This window comes from Triticum dicoccoides, chromosome 5B (assembly GCF_002162155.2).
Source record: "Triticum dicoccoides isolate Atlit2015 ecotype Zavitan chromosome 5B, WEW_v2.0, whole genome shotgun sequence".
NCBI classification, from domain to species: Eukaryota; Viridiplantae; Streptophyta; class Magnoliopsida; order Poales; family Poaceae; genus Triticum; species Triticum dicoccoides.
Window position 1 is genome coordinate 459,021,445 of NC_041389.1, and position 26,721 is coordinate 459,048,165.

Genomic DNA, 26,721 nt, shown 5'->3' on the forward strand with positions numbered 1-26,721 from the left:
TAACTTTATTATTGCCTCTAGGGCATATTTCCTTCAGTCTCCCACTTGCACTAGAGTCAATATTCTAGATTACATAGTAATGATTCTAACACCCGTGGAGTCTTGGTGTTGATCATGTTTTGCTCATGAGAGAGGCTTAGTCAACGGGTCTGCAACATTTAGATCCGTATGTATCTTACAAATCTCTATGTCTCCCACTTTGACTTGGTCCCGAATGGAATTGAAGCGTCTCTTGATGTGCTTGGTCCTCTTGTGAAATCTGGATTCCTTTGCCAAGGCAATTGCACCAGTATTGTCATAGAAGATCTTCATTGGTCCCGATGCACTAGGTATGACACCTAGATCGGAAATGAACTCCTTCATCCAGACTCCTTCATTCGCTGCTTCAGAAGCAGCTATGTACTCCGCTTCACATGTAGATCCCGCCACGACGCTTTGTTTAGAACTCCACCAACTTACAGCTCCACCGTTTAATATAAACACGTATCCGGTTTGCGATTTAGAATTGTCCGGATCAGTGTCAAAGCTTGCATCGACATAACCTTTTACGACTAGCTCTTTGTCACCTCCATATACGAGAAACATATCCTTAGTCCTTTTCAAGTATTTCGGGATGTTCTTGACCGCTGTCCAGTGATCCACTCCTGGATTACTTTGGTACCTTCCTGCCAAGCTTATCGCTAAGCATATGTCAGGTCTGGTACACAGCATTGCATACATGATAGAGCCTATGGCTGAAGCATAGGGAACACCTTTCATTTTTTCTCTATCTTCTGCTGTGGTTGGGCATTGAGTCTGACTCAACTTCACACCTTGTAGCACAGGCAAGAATCCTTTCTTTGCCTGATCCATTTTGAACTTTTTCAAAATTTTGTCAAGGTATGTGCTTTGTGAAAGTCCTATTAAGCGTCTTGATCTATCTCTATAGATCTTGATGCCCAATATATAAGCAGCTTCACCGAGGTCTTTCATTGAAAAACTTTTATTCAAGTATCCCTTTATGCTATCCAGAAATTCTATATCATTTCCAATTAACAATATGTCATCTACATATAAAACTAGAAATGCTACAGAGCTCCCACTCACTTTCTTGTAAATACAGGCTTCTCCAAAAGTCTGTATAAAACCATATGCTTTGATCACACTATCAAAGCGTTTATTCCAACTCCGATATGCTTGCACCAGTCCATAAATGGAACGCCGGAGCTTGCACACTTTCTTAGCACCTTTTGGATCAACAAAACCTTCCGGCTGTATCATATACAACTCTTCTTCTAGAAATCCATTCAAGAATGTAGTCTTGACATCCATTTGCCAAATTTCATAATCATGAAATGAAGCAATAGCTAACATGATTCGGACAGACTTAAGCATCGCTACGGGTGAGAAAGTCTCATCGTAGTCAACCCCTTGAACTTGTCGAAAACCTTTCGCAACAAGTCGAGCTTTATAGACAGTTACATTACCATCAGCGTCAGTCTTCTTCTTAAAGATCCATTTATTCTCAATGGCTTGCCGATCATTGGGCAAGTCAACCAAAGTCCATACTTTGTTCTCATACATGGACCCCATCCCAGATTTCATGGCCTCTAGCCATTTTGTGGAATCTGGGCTCATCATCGCTTCCTCATAGTTCGTAGGTTCATCATGGTCAAGTAACATGACTTCCAGAATAGGATTACCGTAGCACTCTGGTGCGGATCTTACTCTGGTAGACCTACGAGGTTCAGTAGAAACTTGATCTGAAGTTTCATGATCAATATCATTAGCTTCCTCACTGATTGGTGTAGTTGTCACAGGAACCGGTTCTTGTGATGAACTACTTTCCAATAAGGGAGTAGATACAGTTATCTCATCAAGTTCTACTTTTCTCCCACTCACTTCTTTCGAGAGAAACTCCTTCTCTAGAAAGGATCCGAATTTAGCAACGAAAATCTTGCCCTCAGACCTGTGATAGAAGGTGTACCCAATAGTCTCCTTTGGGTATCCTATGAAGACACATTTCTCCGATTTGGGTTCGAGCATATCTGGTTGAAGTTTTTTCACATAAGCATCGCAGCCCCAAACTTTAAGAAATGATAACTTTGGTTTCTTGCCAAACCACAGTTCATAAGGCGCCGTCTCAAAGGATTTTGATGGTGCCCTATTTAATGTGAATGCGGCCGCCTCTAAAGCATAACCCCAAAACGATAGCGGTAAATCAGTAAGAGACATCATAGATCGTACCATATCAAGTAAAGTACAATTACGACGTTCGGACACACCATTTCGTTGTGGTGTTCCAGGTGGCGTGAGTTGCGAGACTATCCCGCATTGTTTCAAGTGTAGACCAAACTCATAAATCAAATATTCTCCTCCACGATCAGATCGTAGAAACTTTATTTTCTTGTTACGATGATTTTCCACTTCACTCTGAAATTCTTTGAACTTTTCAAATGTTTCAGACTTGTGTTTCATTAAGTAGATATACCCATATCTGCTTAGATCATCTGTGAAGGTGAGAAAATAACGATATCCGCCACGAGCCTCAACATTCATTGGACCACATACATCTGTATGTATGATTTCCAATAAATCTGTTGCTCTCTCCATAGTACTGGAGAACGGCGTTTTAGTCATCTTGCCCATAAGGCACGGTTCGCAAGTACCAAGTGATTCATAATCAAGTGATTCCAAAAGCCCATCAGTATGGAGTTTCTTCATGCGCTTTACACTGATATGACCTAAACGACAGTGCCACAATAAGTTGCACTATCATTATCAACTCTGCATCTTTTGGTTTCAACACTATGAATATGTGTATCACTACTATTGAGATTCAATAAAAATAGACCACTCTTTAAGGGTGCATGACCATAAAAGATATTACTCATATAAATAGAACAACCATTATTCTCTGATTTAAATGAATAACCGTCTCGCATCAAACAAGATCCAGATATAATGTTCATGCTCAACGCTGGCACCAAATAACAATTATTTAGGTCTAATACTAATCCCGATGGTAGATGTAGAGGTAGCGTGCCGACCGCGATCACATCGACTTTGGAACCATTTCCCACGCGCATCGTCACCTCGTCCTTAGCTAATCTTCGCTTAATCCGTAGTCCCTATTTCGAGTTGCAAATATTAGCAACAGAACCAGTATCAAATACCCAGGTGCTACTGCGAGCATTAGTAAGGTACACATCAATAACATGTATATCACATATACCTTTGTTCACTTTGCCATCCTTCTTATCCGCCAAATACTTGGGGCAGTTCCGCTTCCAGTGTCCAGTCTGCTTGCAGTAGAAGTACTCAGTTTCAGGCTTAGGTCCAGACTTGGGTTTCTTCTCTTGAGCAGCAACTTGCTTGCCGTTCTTTTTGAAGTTCCCTTTCTTCTTCCCTTTACCCTTCTTCTTGAAGCTAGTGGTCTTGTTAACCATCAACACTTGATGCTCCTTCTTGATTTCTACCTCCGCGGCTTTCAGCATTGCGAAGAGCTTGGGAATAGTCTTGTTCATCCCTTGCATATTATAGTTCATCACAAAGCTCTTGTAGCTTGGTGGTAGTGATTGGAGAATTCTGTCATTGACACTATCATCAGGAAGATTAACTCCCAGTTGAATCAAGTGATTATTATACCCAGACATTTTGAGTATGTGTTCACTGACAGAACTATTCTCCTCCATCTTGCAGCTGTAGAACTTATTGGAGACTTCATATCTCTCAATCCGGGCATTTGCTTGAAATATTAACTTCAACTCCTGGAACATCTCATATCCTCCATGACGTTCAAAACATCGTTGAAGGCCCGGTTCTAAGCCGTAAAGCATGGCACACTGAACTATAGAGTAGTCATCAGCTTTGCTCTGCCAGACGTTCTTAACGTCGTCAGTTGCATCAGCAGCAGGCCTGGCACCCAGCGGTGCTTTCAGGACGTAACTTTTCTGTGCAGCAATGACGATAATCCTCAGGTTACGGACCCAGTCCGTGTAATTGCTACCATCATCTTTCAACTTTGCTTTCTCAAGGAATGCATTAAAATTCAACGGAACAACAGCACGAGCCATCTATCTACAAACAAACATAGACAAGCAAGATACTATCAGGTACTAAGTTCATGATAAATTTAAGTTCAATTAATCATATTACTTAAGAACTCCCACTTAGACAGACATCTCTCTAGTCATCTAAGTCATCACGTGATCCAAATCAACCCAACCATGTCCGATCATCACGTGAGATGGAGTAGTTTCAATGGTGAACATCGCTATGTTGATCATATCTACTATATGATTCACGCTCGACCTTTCGGTCTCCGTGTTCCGAGGCCATATCTATATATGCTAGGCTCGTCAAGTATAACCTGAGTATTCCGCGTGTGCAATTGTTTTGCACCCGTTGTATTTGAACGTAGAGCTTATCACACCTGATCATCACGTGGTGTCTCAGCACGAAGAACTTTCGCAAGGGTGCATACTCAGGGAGAACACTTCTTGATAATTAGTGAGAGATCATCTTAAAATGCTACCATCAATCAAAGCAAGATAAGATGCATAAAGGATAAACATCACATGCAATCAATATAAGTGATATGATATGGCCATCATCATCTTGTGCTTGTGATCTCCATCTTCGAAGCACCATCATGATCACCATCGTCACCGGCGCGACACCTTGATCTCCATCGTAGCATCGTTGTCGTTACACCATCTATTGCTTCTACGACTACCGCTACCGCTTAGTGATAAAGTAAAGCAATTACAGGGCGTTTGCATTTCATACAATAAAGCGACAACCATATGGCTCCTGCCAGTTGCCGATAACTTCGGTTATAAAACATGATCATCTCATACAATAAAATATAGCATCACGTCTTGACCATATCACATCACAACATGCCCTGCAAAAACAAGTTAGACGTCCTCTACTTTGTTGTTGCAAATTTTACGTGGCTGCTACGGGCTTAGCAAGAACCGTTCTTACCTACGCATCAAAAAAACCACAATGATAGTTCGTCAAGTTGGTGCTGTTTTAACCTTCACAAGGACCGGGCGTAGCCACACTCGATTCAGCTAAAGTGAGAGAGACAGACACCCGCCAGTCACCTTTAAGCACGAGTGCTCGTAACGGTGAAACCAGTCTCGCGTAAGCGTACGCGTAATGTCGGTCCGGGCCGCTTCATCTCACAATACCACTGAACCAAAGTATGACATGCTGGTAAGCAGTATGACTTGTATCGCCCACAACTCACTTGTGTTCTACTCGTGCATATAACATCAATGCATAAAACCTAGGCTCGGATGCCACTTTTGGGGAACGTAGTAATTTCAAAAAAATTCCTACGCACACGCAAGATCATGGTGATGATATTGCAACGAGAGGGGAGAGTGTTCGTCCATGTACCCTCGTAGACCGTAAGCGGAAGTGTTAGCACAACGTGGTTGATGTAGTCGTACGTCTTCATGATCCGACCGATCCAAGTACCGAACGTACGGGGCCTCCGAGTTCAGCACACGTTCAGCTCGATGACGATCTCCGGCCCTCCGATCCAGCAAATGCTCCGGAGATGAGTTCCGTCAGCACGACGGCGTGGTGACGATGATGATGTTCTACCGGCGCAGGGCTTCGCCTAAACTCTGCGACGATATGACCGAGGTGGAATATGGTGGAAGGGCGCACCGCACACGGCTAAGGAACGATCCGTAGATCAACTTATGTGTCCTTGGGGTGCCCCCCGCCCCCGTATATGAAGGAGCCAGGGGGGAGGAGGCCGCCGGCCTAGAGGGCGCGCCAAGGGGGGGAGTCCTACTCCCACCGGGAGTAGGACTCCCCCTTTCCAAGTAGGAGTAGGAGAAGGGGGGAAAGAGGAGGAAGAGGGGAAGGAAAGGGGGGGCGCCGCCCCCCTTCCCTTGTCCTATTCGGACTAGAAGGGGGAGGGGCGCGCGGCCCCCTCCTGGCTCCTTCCCTCTTCTCCCACTTGGCCCATGTAGGCCCATTAACCCCCGGGGGGTTCCGGTAACCTCCCGGTACTCCGGTAAAATGCCGATTTCACCCGGAACCATTCCGATGTCCAAACATAGGCTTCCAATATATCAATCTTTATGTCTCGACCATTCCGAGACTCCTCGTCATGTCCATGATCACATCCGGGACTCCGAACAAACTTTGGTACATCAAAACTTATAAACTCATAATAAAACAGTCATCGAAACGTTAAGCGTGCGGCCCTACGGGTTCGAGAACTATGTAGACATGACCTAAAACCATTCTCGGTCAATAACCAATAGTGGGACCTGGATGCCCATATTGGTTCCTACATATTCTACGAAGATCTTTATCGGTCAAACCGCATAACAAAATACGTTGTTCCCTTTGTCATCGGTATGTTACTTGCCCGAGATTCGATCGTCGGTATCCGATACCTAGTTCAATCTCGTTACCGGCAAGTCTCTTTACTCGTTCTGTAATACGTCATCTCACAACTAACTCATTAGTTATAATGCTTGCAAGGCTTAATTGATGGGTATTACCAAGAGGGCCCAGAGATACCTCTCCGACAATCGGAGTGACAAAACCTAATCTCGAAATACGCCAACTCAACATGTACTTTCGGAGACACCTGTAGTACTCCTTTATAATCACCCAGTTACGTTGTGACGTTTGGTAGTACCCAAAGTGTTCCTCCGATAAACGGGAGTTGCATAATTCTCATAGTTACAGGAACATGTATAAGTCATGAAGAAAGCAATAGCAGAATACTAAACGATCAAGTGCTAAGCTAACGGGATGGGTCATGTCAATCACATCATTATCCTAATGATGTGATCTCATTAATCAAATGACAACACATGTCTATGGTTAGGAAACATAACCATCTTTGATCAATGAGCTAGTCAAGTAGAGGCATACTAGTGACTATATGTTTGTCTATGTATTCACACATGTATCATGTTTCCGGTTAATACAATTCTAGCATGAATAATAAACATTTATCATGATATGAGGAAATAAATAATAACTTTATTATTGCCTCTAGGGCATATTTCCTTCACTAACTACATATGCATCATTATCAACAAAGGGGATGGTGGGGTTTAACTACAGCAAGCCAGCTTTGAATCAGTGGCTATCTTGAACTACGACTGCAAGTAACTCTTTGAGGTGGCGCACACGAGTCCACATATTCACCATATCAATACACCACTATGGATCCGCTCCCGTCTCCCTACGAGAACGCCATCCATAGCACTCACGCTTATCTTGCGCATTTTAGAGTATCCACTTTCACTTGTCTATGAACTGTACAGGCAACCCAGAAGTCCTTTACCACGGACACGGCTATTCGAATAGATCATATTAACCCTGCAGGGGTGTACTTCTTCACACACGCTCTCGCCACTTACCGCCATGTAAACCTCATGTATCTCGGCAACCTTCAAGCGGAAGACTGGCGAGGGAGTCGGCCATGACCTGACTAGCCACACAAGTCTCTCGTCCAAGTTTATCACCTATTCGGGTTCCATCCGCAAGGAGATCCGGCCGGGGTGTCGCTCACGGCCCCAAACGATGTGAGCAGGGTTCCCAACCCATCTCGACGGGTGGATCTACACTTGGTACACCATGCCACGGTGCCTAGTCTGTCCCAAGCCCACCTGTACCAGGTTCCACTTGGTAGACTACTAACACTACCTACAAACACCAGAAACTAGTTGCAACTCCTAGACAGAGAACGAGTTGATTAATAAGCCGAGAGGGGCACTTAAGCATTTCAACGTGTGGTAGTAGCTGTTCATGGATCACAAACACAGAACTCAGTTCCTAAGGACGGTTTCAATGAGACAACCCACCATGTACTCCTACATGGCCTCTCACCGCTACCTTTACCAAATCGTGTTCACACACTTAGCTCACACACAGTAGGACATGTTCATCACCATTCCAATTCATTCCCGATGAATCAGACTGACTCAACTCTAAGCAGTAGCAGGCATGACAAACATGCATGAATGAGTAGGCACATCAGGGCTCAAACAACTCCTACTCATGCTAGTGGGTTTCATCTATTTACTGTGGCAATGACAGGTCATGCAGAGGAAAGGGGTTCAACTACCACAGCATGTAACAGTTGAATCATTGTTGTCCTAATGCAGTAAAAGAGAGCAAGAGCGAGAGAGTAGGATTATATCGGAATGAACAAGGGGGTTTTGCTTGCCTGGCACTTCTGAAGATAGTATAGCTCTTCATCAGTGGCATCGATCTCATCGTCGGAACCACGTCTACTGAGATGGGACAAACACCGGCAACAGAGAAGGAACACAATCAATGCAATGCAAGAATATGATGCATGAGTGTGCATGGCAATATGCTGTGGTTTGAGCTAATGCAACTAGCAACCAGATTAAATGAAGTTGGTTTGAATCCAAGATTCAAATTCAAACTCCACATGTGGATATTTAAATGCCATTTATATGATTTGTGCTAAACAACAGCTATAAGTTGTTCTAACATGCATGAAAATGGTACAGATGGATAGATTGGATTTTTCTGATCATTTTTCATATATAAATTATTTCATTCTAAGTTACGGTTGAATTTATATGAATTTTTTGAAGTTTTGGATATTTTCTGGAATTTCCTGAATTAAAATTAATCTAAAAAATGAGTTATGGCGTCAGCACTACCTCACTGTGACGTCAGCAGGTCAATGGGCGCTGCTGCAGGTCAAACCTGACCAGTGGGGTCCACTGGTCAGTGACTGGGGCTGGTTAGTGCTGCTGACATGTGGGCCCAGTCAACGGCCACGTCAGCTTGGTCAAAACTGACGCGTGGGGCCGCTGTTGTTAACTAAAACTAAACATGAAATAAACTGTGGTTAGTTAGGCAGTGGGGCCCAAATGTCAGTGACTGTGGTGGGTAATTAACAGTTTGATTAGGCACTAATTAAGCCGGCCACGTCGGCGGTTAACCGCCGGTGACACACAGACGCGGCGGCGTCGCTCGTCCGGCGACTCCGACGACGGGAGGAGGCGGGGTTGGGCTCTATGGCTGCGGCACGATGGGGCGCATCGGGTGGTAGCCGTGGGCGGTGCTGGGGCAGTCAGAAACAGCAACGACGGCGAGCGAGGCGGCGGCCGGAGCTTGGGTGGGTGCGGGGTTAGCACTGCGGCTTGCAAACGAGCCGGCTGTCACGCTAGTTTTGCTCTACGGGACGTTACGAGTGCAACGGGCGCACGCGCAGGACCAAAAGGTCACCGGGGCTTCGCTGACGATGAGCCCGTGCGGCGGCGGCTACGGTAAGCAAGGGGGCTATGGCTACGACGACCAAACGATAGCGGGGTTAGGGGAGGAATGATCGGGGGCTCACCACGGTCACGAAGAGATGCTAGGCGGGCTCGGGGCAGGCCAGACGACGGCGAATTGACGGCGGCGATCCTCGGTGGCCGAGGAGGGGAAAGGCGGAGCTGGCGACATCCAGGGCTTCCGGCGCCTTCTGTCTTGGTGAGGAGGAAGAGGGGGACGAGACGGGGCTTCTTCGCATGTCAGCAAGGCGAGGGGAGCACGGTGGCTGCGGCAATCGGCATCGGTGGCGATGGTGGCGTGTCGGTGGTGCTGCGGGAGAGAGCAGAGGAGAAGGAGGGATCCATGGAGAGTGAGAGAGGGTCGAGGGGCCACGTGGCGTCTCCAGGGAGCAGCGGAAGCAAGCAGGGAGGCAGGAGGTGGCCGAGCGTGTGCTGGCGTGCGTCGGCCACGCGCGCTTCCCACTGGCATGAGGAAGACGATAGGGGGGGAAGCTGCTGGGCTGGCCCAATAGTGCTGGGCCAGCGGGCCGGCCAGGTAAGGGCGGGTGAGTTTTCTCTCCTCTCTGCCTTTTCCTATTTCTGTTTTGTTTTCTATTTTCTGTAGTTGTTTGGGCTTTATTAAAAATACCAGAGCACTTCTTAAATCCTGAAAATAATTGTGGGCACCTTCTGAAATATATGCAACAACCCACATTTAGTTTCAGAATTATTTGAGCATTTAAATTATTTATAGCATTCAAACGCCCAAATTCAAATACTTTATGAGTTAATTCAAAAATCCATAAATGGCCAAGAAATATGCTCATCATTTTTGGCAGAGGTTTTCACCTTTATCAAAAATCATGAACATTTCCAAAGGCATTTTGGGTTCATTGAAGATTCTTTTAGGTTGAACCTATTTGATTTGATCTAGTGCTAGGGTTTGAACAATCCCCATTTTAGGTTTAGGAGAAATTAAACATGATGCAACACATGACTAGCTAGCTCAGAGCATACCAGAACTAGGGATGTGACAACTCACCCCCACTAAACAAGAATCTCGTCCTGAGATTCAAGCGTAGGGTAGGATGAAGAGGGAACACAAACTAACATGATCTTCACGATCCAGGTGGCACTTCATAAGAACGTTGACTCGATCACCATCATTGTCTCGATGTCTTACTCTGAGAACTCGAACTAACATGACAATGAGAGGAAAGGGAAAACTCTAGCAGGATCTATCTTCTCGAAGATCGAACAACTCAGGATTAACTCATGGAGTGAGACATTAATACATCTCACGAGCTAAGTCACGAAGCAAACATCCAAAGGGATGGAGTGAAAAAGATGAGGAAGGTTCACTAGGTAGACAACAATTTCACGCTTAAGAAGGTGGTGAACGGTTGTCAACATAGCGAGGATTTGAGTTGCTATGACACCATAACGAGACATCTTAGAGGAGGTGACTCGCAGAATTATTACCTTAAGTGGCAAAAAGAATTTCTTTTGATATCGTGATCATTGAAGCTATCTATACCAGCCTAAGGCAAATCACAATCAATCATTTGACAGAGTTCGAAAGAGTGGCATACTCAGACTAGAATGGATGATGTGTTCTACCTTGTTGAAGACAACGCAATGGATGATTGTTGCTTATCATCGGAAATGGATGGGACCCATGGTAGGTCCACTTTTGAAGATGATCCTGAACAGCAATTACTGAGGAGGGCAGCCCATGGGAAAATGGCACAATGGCGCTAGGAACAAAATGCAAATGTTGGAATGTTCCAACCATCATATCTGCCTGAGATTCGGATCTGGTTAGTAACAGGATACTTTAGACTCAACATGTCTGCAAAAGAAAGTTTGCAACACAATTCGACGAGATGGTGTTGCGAGATTCTTGGGAAGTGAACTACGATAGCAAGCTCCAAAACATGAGCTGGTTCTGCTACATACATGTGACCACGTTGTCCTAGACAAGCATGACCACGTAGTAGTCTTATAATAAAACACTATCGAGTTCGGGTTGGGAACCATCATCGAGGATAACGAAGTCCTAACATAAGTCATGATTAGCTCTTATGAAGGAACTCCTTCTCCTTGAACAAATCAATCAGTGGCTTGGTGTGATAGGGATACGTATGGAATGAAGATGATTAGTCTATCAGACCATAGAATACTTTGCACGTGCATGACTGACTTGGGATGATTCCGGAGGAAGCAACATTGACTTTCTCGAATCCACGGCGGCAACTTGCATCAAATGCACATGAACTAGAGGCGGTCATTTCTTTCATCCGGACATATGCTTCATGCACGGGACATGAAGAAATGCTTTCAAAAGTTTCCAACACTAGCTTAATGTTCAACAAAATTATGGAAAAGATAAGGATGTTGTCGATGGACTCAGCAACAATTTATCCAGGTTTCCATCAAAATGGAATTCCACAATTATGTGAACAAGGTGATAGCATCGTTCAGTCACAAACAATATAATGGTGTATGCTCAAGGAAACAACCACGAGTAAGACAACATTACGAGTATCATTGGTTCTGATTTGATTTGACGATAGCCCACACTCAAATCAAAGTTTTGATGAGACAATAGGTCCAACAACTGATCACAGGGACCAATCAATGAACATATCATCTTTGTTCAACACACATACAAGATATCCCTTAAAATGAACTATGTAGGACAAGCTTTTATCTTCCAACTCTCCAAGTTGTTGTCCAGCTTAACCAACTAACTCAGGGGTATCCGGCACAGATTCTTGGAGAAGGGGTGGTTACAAGAAACCAACTTGATCACGAGCTCAACATAGCGGTCAGGGAACAACCTGGTGATACCTCCGAGAAGACATTCGGAGAATCACGAACCACCGATATGTTACTAAGCTCGAGAACAATCTTGCTTTTCAGAGCAAGACGATATGATCAAATAAGCAAGGAATTGAATAATCATAACTCATTGATCGAAGAGTGCATCAGAAATAAGGACTAGATAGCACGATTAATCTTAGGATGGTGATTCAAGAACCAACACGCTAAGAATGAAGTTATTGTCCATTAACTACCAAGCAACACAGTTGCTAGGAGTATTGATTCCACGCATCATGATGCACTTGTCAGCGTTTCGGTTACAACAACAAGGGGACCGAGGAGTTCATAATGATGGCAAGAGGTATCACTGCATCAAGAATTCATAAGAGGGTGTGCAATTCCCATGATATTCCTGATATAAAGATGGTAATACTTCAAGGTAGAACAGACTAGAAGCTGGATTGCATCTTGATCTGCGGAACACAACTACTTTGACCCAATCCTGAAAATGGAGAAGGGTACTGGAGTTTGTTTCTCCTAGTCACTCTGGAATAGAACGACTTGATGGACCACAAGCATAGTATGCATCAATGAGCACGATTGTGCACATACTCTTGACTATCAATTGATAGACGAGGGCCAGAAAATAACTAAAGAGGGACAACCCAAAGGAACATATGATTTTCTGAGTTGTGGATGCATGGTTTAGCATGTCGAACAAAGTTCAACACGTTTCTTCTGGATAACCCATGCAGAAAGGTAAGACTGGCAGATTCACAATTCTTGAAGGGAGAACCCATTAAGAGCACTTTTATTGTGATCTTCTGGTTTAAAGAGCTTCTGCCATATTGGTTCATGGTATTGGAAAAAGGATATACCACGGACATCGAGGGCTATCGCAAAGGTTACTAAAATCTTGAGGGAACTAGCAAATACTAACATCATGAAGTAGGGTGAATCTCGGGTTCAAAACCCAGGGGTAGAATACCTACTAACTAAATGGCATCATGGGATGCTATCGAGACTAATGGCCAGAATCATCACACTAGGACACCGAACATGGCTAGATTACTAGGTGATACTCTAGACATCTAGGGTCATAATAATAACTCCAACATATATGTCGAGGCAATAGAGCACCTCAACTCACTGATTAGTGTGGTTAATCTGGCCCAAAGGGACGAAGGGAACGGAAAGAAGGGATTTGCAAATGCATCAGACTGTTTAGAAACTTGGGATGACTCGGACAACATAACGGTTGTAAATGCTCAAAAGAGATTCTGAGACATCACACAAATGGTGGCATAACCACTCAACATCACAATATCAAGGTTCCGAGTTCAACTGTCAACACACGGAAGTAGTAGGAACTGAACTGAGACTTGAAACCATCAATCCTATAAGTCTACGGATTAGTAACACGTGATCCTGATAGAAAGAAGAGAAAGCCTAGTTCCTTAACCCCGTAGGAAAGATAAGATGACTCAGATCAGAGGGCATAAGGTATAAGGAGTAAAAGAGCCTTACGTTCCCAACCACAATCAATTCCCTTATATAACTAAATAATTTCTAGACTCAACTTCGACCAGTTTGGCTTGGTAATCCTACAGGCAGTCAAGCTCTAATACCAAAGCTGTCAGGACCCCGATCCAATGCCACACCGATCTAGCATGTAACACCTCATATCACTTTGCGGCCTCATGCACGGTATTCCCACGGGTGTCGCCTTACCAGGCCCGGGACCGTTTGCGCCTTTTGGCTCAGGTATATGATAGTGTCGCTAGCATCCATATGATAAAGAACCCGGGCTGACATGACTAGTCGTGAACCCAAAGTGGCGCTAACTTACAGGGACAGGTGTACATGACCCAACAACGAACGTGTCGGTCAACAGCGAGTGAATCAGGGCTGTAGCAGCTGGGCTAGCAGGACTCCAGAGAATCTGGGCTGTAGCAGGCTAACAGGACTCCGGTAGACACCGCGTGACATTTCCCCGAAGGGACAGACACAGGAACGAAGAAGGACACATGCCGGCCAACCTAAGTGTTCCGGAGCAGTAGCAAGCTACCATGGCTCGGTGGAAGCACTAGGAGACATTTCCCGGTAAGAGAGACTACCAAGGATAAACAACTAGGTTGTCAGATCCCACACATACCAAGCATTTCAATAATGTACACACAATATGCTAGATATGTGCAAATACAACATGGCATCACAACATGACTCTACGACTCAAGTATTTTATTCAATAGGCTCCGAGGAGCGAGATATTACAAACATGGGTCTCATGACCCAACATTCATAGCACACAAGTCAAAGCACAAGCGGAAGCTTAACATGTCTGAGTACAGACATCTATAGATGAAAAAGGCTGAGAAGCCTGACTATCTACCAGATCCTGCCGAGGGCACAAGATCATAGCTGAGGTAACAAGCTAAACGTCGAAGTCCACGCGAAACTACTAGCGAGACCGAAGTCTCTCTGCAAAAATATAAAATAGGAAAACGTGAGAACAAATGTACCCAACAAGACTGACATCAGAACTAACTACATATGCATCATTATCAACAAAGGGGATGGTGGGGTTTAACTGCAGCAAGCCAGCTTTGACTCGGTGGCTATCCTGAACTACAACTGCAAGTAACTCTTTGAGGTGGCGCACACGAGTCCACATATTCACCATATCAATACACCACTATGGATCTGCTCCCGTCTCCCTACGAGAGCGCCATCCATAGCACTCACGCTTATCTTGCGCATTTTAGAGTATCCACTTTCACTTGTCTATGAACTGTACAGGCAACCCAGAAGTCCTTTACCGCGGACGCGGCTATTCAAATAGATCATATTAACCCTGCAGGGGTGTACTTCTTCATACACGCTCTCGCCACTTACCGCCATGTACACCTCGTGTATCTCGGCAACCTTCAAGCGGAAGCCTGGCGAGGGAGTCGGCCATGACCTAACTAACCACACAAGTCTCTCGTCCAGGTTTATCGCCTATTCGGGTTCCATCCGCAAGGAGATCCGGCTGGGGTGTCGCTCACGGCCCCAAACGATGTGAGCAGGGTTCCCAAGCCCACCTCGACGGGTGGATCTACGCTTTGTACACCGTGCCATGGTGCCTAGTCTGTCCCAAGCCCACCTGTACCGGGTGCCACTTGGTAGACTACTAACACTACCTACAAACACCAGAAACTAGTTGCAACTCCTGGACAGAGATCGAGTTGATTAATAAGCTGAGAGGGGCACTTAAGCATTCCAATGTGTGGTAGTAGCTGTTCATGGATCACAAACATAGAACTCAGTTCCTGAGGACGGTTTCAATGAGACAACCCACCATGTACTCCTACATGGCCTCTCACCGCTACCTTTACCAAATCGTGTTCACACACTTAGCTCACACACAATAGGACATGTTCATCACCATTCCAATTCATTCCCGATGAATCAGACCTGACTCAACTCTAAGCAGTAGCAGGCATGACAAACAAGCATGAATAAGTAGGCACATCAGGGCTCAAACAACTCCTACTCATGCTAGTGGGTTTCATCTATTTACTGTGGCAATGACAGGTCATGCAGAGGAAAGGGGTTCAAGTACCGCAGCATGTAACAGTTGAATCGTTGTTGTCCTAATGCAGTAAAAGAGAGCAAGAGCGAGGGAGTGGGATTGTATCGGAATGAACCAGGGGGTTTTACGTGCCTAGCACTTCTGAAGATAGTATAGCTCTTCATCGGTGTCATCGATCTCATCGTCGGAACCACGTCTACTAAGAGGGGAGAAACATCGGCAACAGAGAAGGAACACAATCAATGCAATGCAAGAATATGATGCATGAGTGTGCATGGCAATATGCTGTGGTTTGAGCTAATGCAACTAGCAACCAGATTAAATGATGTTGGTTTGAATCCAAGATTCAAATTCAAACTCCATATGTGGATATTTAAATGCCATTTATATTATTTGTGCTAAACAACAGCTATAAGTTGTTCTAACATGCATGAAAATGGTACATATGGATAGATTGGATTTTTCTGATCATTTTTCATATATAAATTATTTCATTCTGAGTTACGGTTGAATTTATATGAATTTTTGAAGTTTTGGATATTTTCTGGAATTTCCTGAATTAAAATTAATCCGGAAAATGAGTTATGGCGTCAGCACTACCTCACTGTGATGTCAGCAGGTCAACGGGCACTACTACAGGTCAAACCTGACCAGTGGGGTCCACTAGTCAGTGACTAGGGCTGGTTAGTGCCGCTGACATGTGGGCCCAGTCAACGGCCACATCAGCTTGGTCAAAGCTGACGCGTGGGGCCGCTGTTGTTAATTAAAAGTAAACAGGAAATAAACTGTGGTTAGTTAGGCAGTGGGGCCCAGATGTTAGTGACTGTGGTGGGTAATTAGCAGTGTCATTAGGCACTAATTAAGCCGGCCACGTCGGTGGTTAACCGCCGGTGACACACAGACGCGGCGGCGTCGCTCGTTCCAGCGACTCCGACAACAGGAGGAGGCGGGGTTGGGCTCTACGGCTGCGGCGCGATGGGGTGCATCGGGTGGTAGCCGTGGGCAGTGCCGGGGCGGTCAGAAACAGCAACGGCGGCGAGCGAGGCGGCGGCCGGAGCTCGGGTGGCTTGCAAACAAGCCGACTGTCTCGCTAGTTTTGCTCTACGGGACGTTACGAGTGCAACAGGCACACGCGCGGGACCAAAAGGTCACCGAGGCTTCGCCGACGAAGAGCCCGTGCGGTAGCGGCTATGGTAAGCAAGGGGGCGATGGCTACGACGACCAAACGGAAGCGGGGTTAGGGGAGAAATGACCGGGGGCTCACCACGGTCATGAAGAGATGCTCGGTGGGCTCGGGGCAGGCCGGACAGAGACGAATCGACGGCGGCGATCCTCGGTGGCCGAGGAGGGGAACAGCGGAGCTGGCGACATCCAGGGCTTCCGGAGCCTTCTGTCTTGGTGAGGAGGAAGAGAGGGACGAGACGGGGCTTCTTGGCTCGTCAGCGAGGCGAGGGGAGCACGGTGGCTGCGGCAATCGGCATCGGTGGTGATGGTGGCGTGTCGGTGGTGCTGCGGGAGAGAGAAGAGGAGAAGGAGGCATCCAGGGAGAGTGAGAGAGGGTCGAGGGGCCGCGTGGCATCTGCAGGGATTAGCGGAGGCAAGCAGGGAGGCAGAAGGTGGCCGAGCGTGTGCCGGCGTGCGTCGGCCACGCGCGCTGCCCACTGGCGTGAGGAAGACGACAGGGGGGAAGGCTGCTGGGTTGGGCCAATAGTGCTGGGCCGCCAGCGGGCCAGCCAGGTAAGGGCAGGTGAGTTTTCTCTCCTCTCTGCCTTTTCCTATTTCTGTTTTGTTTTCTATTTTCTGTAGTTGTTTGGGCTTTATTAAAAATACCAGAGCACTTCTAAAATCCTGAAAATAATTGTGGGCACCTTGTGAAATATATGCAACAACCCACATTTAGTTTCAGAATTATTTGAGCATTTAAATTATTTATAGCATTCAAACACCCAAATTCAAATTCTTTATGAGTTAATTCAAAAATCCATAAATGGCCAAGAAATATGCTCATCATTTTTGGCAGAGGTTTTCACCTTTATCAAAATCATGAACATTTCCAAAGGCATTTTGGGTTCATTGAAGATTCTTTTAGGTTGAACCTATTTGATTTGATCTAGTGCAAGGGTTTGAACAATCCCCATTTTAGGTTTAGGAGAAATTAAACATGATGCAACACATGACTAGCTAGCTGAGAGCATACAAGAACTAGGGATGTCATAGATGGATACGATGGAAGATCACACGCGACTAGTGGAAGAAAGATTCCGGCGCACCCCTACCTGGCGCGCCAAATGTCGGATTTCGGGTTCCGGCAGACGCTTGAGGTTTGAACTCTGGGATGTGCACGAAGATCTTTCCCCTACCAGCTCATGTCTAGAAGTCTCGCAAAGGATCTAGGCTAGAAAGAAGAACACACAAGGGACATGAGGTTTATACTGGTTCAGGCCACCATTGTGGTGTAATACCCTACTCCAGTGTGTGGTGTGGTGGATTGCCTCAGGGGTTGATGATGAACAATACAAAGGGAGAACAGCCTCGCGAGGGCTGTTCTTGAGCTCGTGTGATGAACTGCTTGGGTGAGTTCAGTCGCCTCTCTCTAGTCTATGCATGATCTGGAACCTCTAGATGCCTCTACTCTATGGTGGCTAGTCCTATTTATAGAGGGAGGCCCTGGGCCTCTCCCCAAATAATAAGCGGGAAGGGCGCCAACAATTGGCCATTTTGAAGGGGAACATCTAGTACACTTATCCTGACTAAAGTTGGTCTTCGGCTGCCAAAGGCTCTGACGATGACGCCGTCCTGGGCTCCACGATGACCTCCATCCTACCGTACTACTGGTCTTGGTCTTGTTGCACCGAAATAGTAACCTTTGCCTGATGCCTTGGCCTGTGCTTGCCCCCTTTGCACCAAAGGGGAAACAACGACACTGCACAGGCCGGCGCCCGCCTGGTCTTGATCATCATGTCTTGCGTCACGGGCTCCTCGCGAGGTGCCCTTACCTTGATCTCTCCGCATGCTCGCGAGCCTGCCTGATGAGGCTGCTCCTGAGGAAGGTCCCTGTCGTCCGCCCCGCGAGGCTTGGCCCCTCGCGAGGGTCTTGAGCTTGAACTGATGAAGCTGGGCTGCATTGGGGCCCCACTTGAGCTATGCTGCAGGCTGCAGGCAGGCAAGTCTGGGGACCCCCGTTCCTAGAACACCGACATTGACGTTCTAGAATGACTTCTTCAGCAGATTATTCGGTAGGAATGACATCCTCAGTAGCCTTAAACTTGATGGTTTTCTCAGGTGATTTTTCATCTAGCACAGGAGGTAGGTGCTCTCTTTGCGAGCCTTTAGTTTCATCAAACCGCACATCTACAGTTTCAACAACTTTGTGGTGCACGTTGTTGAAGACTTTGTAGTTGTGCGAGTCCTTTCCGTAACCAAGCATAAAACCTTCATGTGCTTTCAGTGCAAATTTAGAATCGTGATGAGGATCACTAATCCAACATTTAGCACCGAAGACTTTGAAATAACTCACATTGGGTTTCTTGTCAGTGAGGAGTTCATATGCAATCTTCTCGAAGAATTTGTGAAGATATACCATGTTGATGATGTGGCACGCAGTATCAATTGCCTCAATCCAGAAGTGACGAGGCATCTTGTATTTATCAAGCATAGTGCAAGCCATCTCAACAAGGATCCTGTTCTTGCGCTCCACGACGCCATTCTGCTGAGGAGTATAAGGAGCAGATAACTCATGAGTAATACCAAGTTCATCAAGATAGTAATCAAGACCAGTATTCTTGAACTCAGTTCCATTATCACTTCTGATGTGCTTGATCTTCACACCAAAGTTTGTAAGTGACAATATGCACCCATGTGTAATGAGAGTAATCATCAACAATAACAAATCCATAAAGAGATGATTCATTTGTGAATGCAGAATAATGATTAGGACCAAAGAGATCCATGTGAAGCAATTCAAATGGTCGAGTGGTCGTCATGATAGTCTTCACTGGATGCTTGGCCTTGGTCATCTTTCCAGCTTCACAGGCTCCGCACAAGTGATCCTTGAGGAATTTGACATTTTCAATGCCAATGACATGCTTCTTCTTCGCGAGCGTGTGCAAGTTCCTCATGCCAGCATGACCTAGTCGTCGATGCCATAGCCAACCTTCTGAAGCTTTTGCAAGTAGACATATAGCTGGTTGTGGTCCTGTAGAGAAATCAACAGTATACAGATCTCCTCTCCTAAAGCCTTCGAAGACTTTGGAATTGTCAGCTTCCATGATCACAACACAATGATACTTGCCAAAGACAACAACCATATCAAGATCATAAAGCATTGAGACTGACATGAGGTTGAATCCTAAGGACTCGACCAGCATGACTTTGTCCATGTGTCGATCCTTTGAGATCACAACCTTACCTAGACCCAATACCTTGCTTTTTCCTTTGTCAGCGTAGGTGATATGCTTCATATATGATGGAGATAAGGGAGCATCCATCAATAGATTCTTGTCACCAGTCATGTGATTTGTACATCCACTATCGAGGACCCACTCAGTGGCTTTGGGTTGATCATCCTACAGATGAATTAGTGCAGTTTACGAACTCATATACTTCATTAATGAAGAATATGACATCAAATTCATCAGATCAATTTCATCAAGCAATAGAATAGATAAAATAGAATGAGGATGTGAGAAATGAAAATTCATTTATTCATGATTAGCTCGCGTCCTTTCAAGCATATTCAGGTCTCTAGCAAATTCTTCAGACGTTTATGTTCTTCTGGAGACCTGTCCCTTCATAAGAAATTAGTTCCTTTGATTCACCACCCACATCTGAAGGGGTGGCAAAGAGTTCATCATTCTGCAAGCTCCATAAGAGAAAGGTGGCATAGAAGCCAGTCCACTTCGTTTCACATAAGAGGAGTTAGGGTAAGCATATGAATAAGCAGAGAAATTCTTTGAGGATTTATGAACATAATGGTTAGAAGAATAATGCTCATATTCATAGCCTTTAGATCTTCCCTATGAGACAGAAGTGTTAGCACGATGATGATCATATGAGGATTTTGATCCTTTTGAGGAATTTGATCCACATGAGGAATTTGGTCCGTATGAGGACGTGGATCCATATGAAGAATTTGGTCCATATGAAGAATTTGATCTGGGTTCCCATTCTTCACAGGTGGTGTCATGATGACATTCACCTGAAGACTATCAAGGCACCTTTTGGGAACCCAGATTTTCTTCATAGGAGAACCATTCCTGCAGTTAGTGCCAACATATCTAGCAAATACTTCACCATTCTGATTCTTGAACATTTTATAGTTGGAGTCAAATGACTCATCAGAAGAATGAGGAGATTCACATGTAAAGCTAGATAGAGTAGATGGATCTATTGGAGGTCCCTTTGCAGCAACCCATGAGGTTTTGGGGTACTGCTCAGGCTTCCAGTATGTTCCATCAGCATTGAGTTTCCTCTCAAAGGCAACACCCTCTTTCCTAGGGTTCCTGTTGAGGATCTGCTTTTTAAGCACATCACAAAGAGCCCGATGCCCTTTGAGGCTTTTGTACATGCCTGTCATATACAATTCCTTCAGCCCTGCATTGTTAGTGATCCTAGCAATATCCTCAAATGAGGAATTAGTGATAGCAAAGATAGGTGAATAATTTGTAGTATTAATTAGAAGCATTTGAACATTCGGGTGAAGAAATAGAAGATTCACGTTCAATGCACTTCAAACATGGAGGAATGAATTCTTCTTGAGCAGTGCTGATTTGTTGAGCAAGTAATGAATCAGGCTCCTTCTGAAGATCTTCATAACTCACCCTTAGCTTGTCAAGATCTTCCTTTCTTTGAAGAAATTCATAAGAAAGCTTCTCATGATCAGATAAGAGAGTGTTATGATGACTTTGAAGATTGTCAAACTTGGACTGAAGTCTCTGAAGATTTTCAGTCAAAGTTTTAGTGTGATCCATTTCATCACCCAACATATCATCACTTTTGTATAGCATGTTTTGAACCTTTTCAAAAGCCTTTTGTTGTTTCATAGCAATCTTAGCAAGTTTAGAGTAGCTAGGCCTGAGGTTTTCAACAGATTCATCCTCACTTGATTCAGAGGAGGGATATTTGAGTACCTTGGCACCCTTTGCCATGAAGCAATAGGTGGGAGTGCAGTCATCATCTCCTTCGTCAGCCTTGTTGGTGAAGCCATTTTCTTCAGAGTTGAAGATGGACTTGCTGACGAACGCAGTAGCAAGGGCAAGGCTCACCACACTAGATTCTGACTCCTTAGATGCCTCCTCTTCCTCATAATCCTCAGATTTAGCTTCAGAGTCCATTTCCTAGCCAATGAATGCCCGAGCCTTCTTAGAGCTGCTCTTCTTGTGAGATGAAGACTTTGAGGACTTTGATGATGAAGACTTTGAAGATTTCTTCTTCTTCTTTGAGTCATCTGTAATCCTTGTATTTCTTCTCCTTTGATTCCTTTTCCCACTGAAGATAGTCTTGACTGTAGTGTCCAGGTTTCTTGCATTTGTGGCACAACCTCTTCTTGTAGTCACGGGATGAGGAATCATGACTTCTTGAGGATTTACCAAAGCGACCACTGAGGGAGTCCTGGATTAGGGGGTATCCGGAAAGCTGGACTATATACTTTGGCCGGACTGTTGGTCCGTGAAGATACATGACTCAAGATTTCGTACTGTGTCCGGATGGGACTCTCCTTTGCGTGGAAGACAAGCTTGGCGATCTGGATAATGGATTTCCTTCTTTGTAACCGACTCCGTGTAAACCCTAGTCCCCTCCGGTGTCTATATAAACCGGAGGGTTGAGTCCTTAGGGACAGAATCATAATCATCATAGGCTAGCTTCTAGGGTTTAGCCTCTACGATCTCATGGTAGATCCACTCTTGTAATACTCATATCATCAATATCAATCAAGCAGGAAGTAGGGTTTTGCCTCCACCAAGAGGGCCCGAACCTGGGTAAACATCGTGTCCCTTGCCTCCTGTTACCATTAGCGTTAGACGCACAGATCGGGACCCCCTACCCGAGATCCGCTGGTTTTGACACCGACATTGGTGCTTTCATTGAGAGTTCCTCCGTGTCGTCGCTGCGAGGCTGGATGGCTCCTCCAATCGTCAACAACAACATGATCCAGGGTGAGGCTTTCCTCCCCGGAGAGATCTTCGTGTTTAGCGGCTTTGCACTGCGGGCCAATTCGCTTGGCCACCTGGAGCAGATCGATAGCTACGCCCCTGGCCATCAGGTCAGGTTCGGAAACTTGAACTACACGGCCGATATCCGTGGAGACTTGATCTTCAACGGATTCAGGCCTGCTCCAGGAGCGCCGGACAGTCACGATGAGCACGGCTTAGACCTGCTGTCGGACAATCCTCGGGATATCGCCCATGCAGGAGCCCCGGACCTAAATCCGGGGCAGATCGCGTCGCCCGAGGACGGGTGGATGGACCCCGCCCCGGAGGCCGCACACTCATTGGCGGTAGAGCCGAACACAGACTTCACCCCCAAGGAAGTCTAAGGGGCATCGACCCTTCGAGGATCAAGCCCACCAAAACCACCTTCAAAGGTGTAATTCCAGGAGTAGAGGCCCGTTGCATAGGCTCCATAACACTGGAAGTGGTCTTTGGATCTCCGTATAACTTCTGAAGCGAGGAGTTAATCTTCGATATCGTCCCTTTCCGTAGTGGTTAGCACACACTGCTTGGACGAACTGCATTCGCTCGATTCAATGCGGTACCACACTATGCATACCTCAAAGCTCAAAGATGCCAGGACCTCGCGGGGTCATAACAGTCAACGGAAACATGGACCGCTCTCTCCGTACAGAAGAGCATACTACAGCCCTCGTGGTAGAAGTACAATGCAGCCTTCTCCGACAAACCACCAATCCGGCGACAACAACCCCGAACACCGTCAAGCGAGTCCGGAGTACCCCGCAACAGGATCGCCAGGCACGCCAAGAGTGTGACTAGCAGTCCAGCCTCCGCTCTAGCCCGATCAAGGCAGCATTCGTGCCGCATGTACACAATTACGCACTCAAAATACCATGGGCATAGACTCAATCAACAGTGCGGTACACCCGCAACACACTTTAATAACCCTCCTTTTATCTTTCAGGACACTATTTTCGGGCAGCCTCTTCAGAAAAGCCGGATTGTCGGACTTGCGCAAGAGAGAAAACCAAGGAGGCAAAAGGCTTAGCGCACAAAGGGAATACCCAGGTGGAATCCATTCACGATCGTTATACCTGTTTTATATACCTACATGCGGCCGGCCCTTGGATAGGACATGTTAAATAGTCCTATTTACTTCTGCTTGGCGCATTCATTGTAAACATACACTTAGACGTATTATCCATCAATGGGAAATAATATATAGCACCAGCTTATTATTCCTATTGGCACATTTTTCCTATAAATGTTTATTTAATATTGTATCCGTACACTTTGGTACGTTCAGTATGCTAGGGGCTTCTTATGGCGCCCCATAATACGGCAAGACAAGTCCGAACACTTTCAACAGTGCGGCACCCCGAACTTATAGCATTATATGCATCATCTCCGAATCATGTCTTGGGTCAATAGTTGGGTTTGCCCGGCTCCCTTGTTTTGGTACCTTACGTTCCGTTATATCGGCTAAGGTAGCACAAGGAGAACTACTGCGATTGTGTCCCGGTTCTCCCGGACAAGCACCTCAGTAGAGAAAGCCAAAAACTGACCGGCATGATGCGGCGAGAGCAGGTCGCTGTTCGAGAGGTCTTAAAATCTGTAAAGATTTTTTCCACTTCAGGCGAGGAATCGTCCTCATCTGGTTTAGGCGTATATAGTGCCCCAATTCGGCTTTCCGAATTCTAGGGGCTTCGCCGAAATTTAAAATTGTAGACTTCTATGGCTAAGTGAAAGTTATGAAGCCGCATAGTCTGATTGCCTTGTTCGTTGCGCCAAACACCTCCTTTACGGACCAAAAATTTGGATAAAGAGTGTCTGGGTTTTTTCCACGAACACCCCAGTACTAGTTATGTGGGGGTAGAAGCCGACGACTAGCCTACTTTCAGAATTTTATAAACAGCCACACAGAAGGTAATGTTTTAAATCAAAACAAAGCGCTATATAGCACAAATAACTTCATCCTTATATTACAAAAACGACAGAAGTACATTCATTAAAAGATCGCGTCCTTGGTACATTCATCGGCCACGAGACGAGCGCCCTTCATAACGCCATCATAATATTTTTCGGGACAGCGATGCGCCTTGCCCTCCGGCGGTCCATCCTTCACCAGCTTCTCCGCATCCAGCTTGCCCCAATGCACCTTCGCACGGGCAAAGGCCCGGCAGGCACCCTCAATGCAAACGGATCGCTTGATCACTTCAAGCCGCGGACAGGCATTTACCATCCTCTTTATAATGCCGAAGTAGCTAGCGGGCAGGGGCTTACCAGGCCATATCCGGACTATGAAATCTTTCATAGCCACTTCGGCCGCCCTGTGGAGTTCAACCAATTGCTTCAATTGGTCACTCAGAGGCATCAGGTGTTCGGCTCCAGCATACTGGGACCAGAACAACTTCTCCGTTGAGCTCCCCTCCTCGGCACGGTAGAACTCTACAACATCTGATACGCTGCGTGGCAGATCTGCGAATGCCCCTGGAGAACTCCGTATTCGTGTAAGTAAAAGAAACGGCTCCTCCACATGCTTGCTTTGCATAAATAATGTCTTACCCGCCGCTATCTTCTTGGCTGCCTGGATTTCCTGCTGGGCCATTTCGGCTTTGGCCTTGGCGCCTTTCATGCTCAAAAGGGCCTTCGCAAGCTCAGACTCGTTCGTCTTGAGGTCACGCTCCAAGGACTCGAACTTCTTACCGAGCTCCTGGAGCTCTTGCTATACCTCGCCCACCCTAGCATTCTGCTTATCACACTCAATGCGCTCCGAGGCCCCCTTGTTTTCGGCCTCGGATAGCGCTTTCTTCAGGGATGCCACTTCGGTCGTGGCCTCTATTATGCAATCATGGCGCTTTTTCATTAGCATCACCAATTTTGTCTATTCTTTATGACATGTGAACAAAGTATCACTTACCTTGTTCTCTTTGAGCTCCCTCTTCGTGAGGCTGATCTCTCCTTGGGCTTGCTCCAGGTCCCGTTTGAGTCAGGTGACCTCCGCTGTGCGGCCAGCAGCGGCAAGCAGCACCGCCTGCTTATTCACGCAGACATCTACTATTAGACTCCTGCGGATTTTAATTGACCCTCCGTTTGGCTTTTCTTTCCGAACACCAAACAGAGTATCAGGGGGCTACTATCTATCGGGTGATAATTTCCCAAACTTTTAATTACTTACCTCAAAACCTGTTAGGAGGCTGGTACAGGCTTCGGTCAATCGGCTTTTGGCGGACCGAACCCTCTGAATCACCGCACTCATAAGAGTACGATGCTCTTCATCCATGGAAGCGCCACGAAGCGCTTCCAGCAGACTATCTGACGCCTCTGGCGTAACGGAAGTTAACGGCACGGACGGCTCGCCCTCCTTGGCAAGGGGCTGCCTGCCCGAATCTGGAACCTGTGGGGGCTCCGGTATAGTGTCCGGCTGGGAGCCCGGCGTGCTGCGGCTCCCGTCGGCACAATCCGCGGGGATCTTACGCCCCGTGTGCCCGGCGTTTGGAATTTCGCCTTCGGGCGTCTCCAGAGTTGCCTCCCCCTGCTCAGGGAGCGTTTGGGACAACACCTCCGTGTCATCCGCAAGCCGAGGGGAAGTGGCCGTTGGGAGCGAGTTCATCGCCGAATCGCTCAAGGACCCGTCCGAAGAGGATAACCTCAGGATGGACCCTGGCCGGACTGCATATACTTGTTCGGCGCTATAACAGACTATGAAGCAAAGTCGCACTAAAGTACAACAGAGTGCGGATACTTACGATCTTACTAGGGCTTCCCCCTGGGCAGCCACTCCTCCTCGCTGTAAGCGGCCATAGTGGAGTAATCTGGAAGGGACGCCTTTCCCTTCTTGGGCATCCTAGCCTCCCCCTCTGGGGCGGCTTTCCTTTTCTTCTCC